The sequence below is a fragment of the Echinops telfairi genome, unplaced genomic scaffold (genome assembly GCF_000313985.2).
Source record: "Echinops telfairi isolate 266 unplaced genomic scaffold, ASM31398v2 ScPeMD7_5868;HRSCAF=6743_0, whole genome shotgun sequence".
Classification (NCBI taxonomy): domain Eukaryota; kingdom Metazoa; phylum Chordata; class Mammalia; order Afrosoricida; family Tenrecidae; genus Echinops; species Echinops telfairi.
This window is the reverse complement of record NW_022109767.1, coordinates 14,375,199-14,378,783: the sequence shown is the minus strand read 5'-3', so window position 1 is coordinate 14,378,783 and position 3,585 is coordinate 14,375,199.

Sequence of the window (3,585 nt, the reverse complement as noted above, 5' to 3'; positions counted from 1 at the left end):
TTTACTGCTGCTGCAACTATGTGAATTTGGCGGAGCATAAAAAGGCAAATTTATAAAAAGTATCTACATATAATGGAGTCCTTGAGGGACTGGATTTCTGGGCCTGAGAAATCAGGATCATATACTGAGGGAACACCAACATAACTTGCTTACATAGTTCACACAGACAATGCTCTACATCCTGCTTTGAAGCGTAGTGACGGGTCTTATAAACTCATAAGCAGCCATGTAAGGGTTTCTATTGGTTTCTCCCCAGATGGAGAAAAGAAGAGTACTGAAAATCAATAGGGATGAAATCAAAGAGTGATGAATATCAAAAGACATGGAAAACAGTCCAGTGGACTACACAAGCACTATGTTAGACAGGGTTCTCTAGAGAAACAAAATCAGGACATTTATGATTTTATATACATTTATATAGATAGATAACATAAGAAATAAACAGCTAATTAATCTATAGAGCAGTACAAATGGCTCAGTAGAACTCACTTCGGTGACAGCTAAAACACTGGAAGTCCTTCAAGTCTTGAGGGCCACCCAGTAAAAGTCAAGGAAGCAGACAGCTGAGTCCTCTGTAGAGCAAATCAGGCTATCCGAGCACAGGCGGCAAACAGCAAGGCAGGTCACCAACAGTCAGCCAGATGACAGGGAGAGGCGGGGCTTGCCTAGCCATTTATGTCTTTGCCCTCCAATCAAATGTGACCTTATTAATCCCACATGTTCCTATTGGCTAGGTTGGTACACTAAATCTACCCATCACACCCTGCTAGCCTGTAATAAGGAAAAAGCAGATAGCCCTCTGAAGGGTGGGCAAAAGACCTCACCAGAAGTTTCACCAGGGAGGACACCCAAATGGCCAAGAAGCACATGAGAAAATGTACCTGATCAGTAGTCATCAGTGAAATCTACATTAAAACAACTATGAGATACGACCTAACATCCTTGACGACAGCCCTATTCAAATAATTGGAGAGCAATAAATGATGGAGGGCATGTGGCAGATAGGAATTCTCATTCATTGCTGATGATATTGTAGATACCTACAGCCACTGTGAAATGTGATCTGGCAATATTTAAAAGCAAATAGAAATTGACTTACCCTATGACCCAGTAATCCATAAGAAATAGACCCTACCCAGTCATCTGTGCTCCAATGTTTACTGTGGTTCAATTCACAATCATATACTACAGTGCTTCACATATTTCCCTAGAATGATCTACTGGTTTACTTATTCTTTGCTTTCATCCCATAGAAATTCAGGGTGGACTAGAGTTTTCTTTCTTCAGCTTTTTTGTTTGCTGCGGTTGGTAGGTTTCTATTTTAAATTAGAGGTATCACTTCCAGATTAATGAATTCTTTTGTAAAATAATATGTTCTTAAAGTGGTGAACTTGCTTTTTCTTTTTAATATCAGCCACAATAAATCTAAGTTCAAATGGATGATTCAAGTCAGAATGTTACAGTGTCCACCACATCTATTTTAATTCATCTTTCTGAAAGTGGCACTTTCTTACTTATGTTTTATATTTAGTGGCTATAATTTAAATTTTATACTTAAAATATTATTTATTCTCATATTTTTAAAAGTATGTAACATTGATTTTGTGATACTGAATACATCTAAATCATTTTTATTGAAAATATTTTATAGTATAAATTTAAAAAATCTTATTAAGTGTAGAATTGTGATGCCATCAAATGATTAATACTAAGGAGCCTCACAAGTAGGTTGGTCATATCTGAAATGTCAGTATAATCCATAAAGGTATAAAAATGGTATGTCTTCTGTTGAACAGTGTTGATGTGTTCATAGGAACACTCACAATAATCATATACTTATTATTAATATATGATAGGTATAAATCATTAGCATCAGCTAAGCTGGAGAAAGTTAAAATTTCAAACTACAAAAGAGGTAATAGAAGAGGTGGAAATGTATAAATTGGTTTTAGAAATTTATGTTTGTGAAAATCTAAAAACTGAAGAACATATGTTTTGCTAAAAATGCAAATGCATATGTGGCAGAAATATATATGTCAGAAAAATATATATACAAATATACATATACCTTTATGATAAGTGAACATGACATAAGCCTAAATAGGACACTTATAACCTTTGTTTCTCTCTTTTTTCCATTTCTCTCTCTCTCATTTTTTTTTTTTTGTTTCAAGTGATCTCACCCCAAAATCGATTATTTAATTCTAAAAATTATTTAGGACACTATATAATAACTTCAATAATCTTTCAAGTAAACTTTGAAAGAAATATTTTGCTACTTAAAAAACTAATTTAAGTGCTGATATCATTTTTGAATTACCAAAAGATAATGAGTATAACTTTAAGTAAAAATTTCCCTTCCTGAATCGTTTGTCTTTTTGTAAATGTAGAATATAATTTATTTTATATTTTGATGAAAATTTTGCATTTTGCTCCTGAATAACTATCTCAAAATTGTCGCTTTTAGCCTTGCTTCCAATGATGTAAATGGTATAGTACCAACTAAGATAAGACTAGGCATTCACTGACACTCCATAAATGCTTCCTGATGATTATAAATTTATTTCGTACAGATTGCTCAGATAATTGCTTTAAATCTCCTATGACAATTTAGTTACACTATGTGGGATTTGGGCATGGCAATTAGAATACCTTATCCAAATTTGCATATAGACAGATGATGCTTCAATCAAATTAATTTGGATCCCTTTATAACACGATGTGACAATATTTTGAGATCCAAAATGAACTAGTACCGAGGATTAAAATAGCCATACATATCATAATTAACTGTCACTATGCCATTAAACCTTAGCATTTCATCTACATCTGGAGTGCTTAGAGTGGAGAATATTAAATCAATAAATTTGTGATTCCATCTGTTAAAGGTCTATAGAGGCTAAAATAATCTCCAAACTGTACCAGCTATATTGTCAAAAGTAGAGTTCCAAAGTTCCAAACAAGAAGAGAAACAATGAAAATACATGGCAAAACCACACTAGATTCAATTTTTCTTTTGTGAATGCTGTTCATTCTTTAAATATAGACACTACACAATTCTTAGATTTTAAATTACAACTGCATCTTCTGGGAAATGTGGTACAAGTAATATAGTATGCAGCACTAGGATTACTTCTTCCTCCCAGGAATATATATTTCCAATCTTTTAACATTTTTTTAACCTGAAGAGGATATTCAAACAAGAAAGTTTAACTAAATTTTTAAAATTCTCCCCAAACAACAAGCTAACCAAACATAAATAAAATTAAACTTACATTAAAACAAATATAACCTAATCCAGAGTTTCTTAATGTCACTTGCTCTCCTATAGTTTTTAAATACCCCCAAATGTAATATGTCCACAAGCCTTTATTAATGCACATCTGGTTTTCTTAAATGCTATTAATTAGTGTTTGCCCTCTTTTATAGAGTCTTCCAGATGTCTCAACTACTTCATTTTGTAAATTGAAAGTAATTTCATGACTTCATTTTCCTTCCCAACTGCCATACTGTTGATAAATGAAGATCTAGAGGGGAAGTCATGTCTGCAAAATACTTTACCCTCGAGAACACACCTTTTTTTTT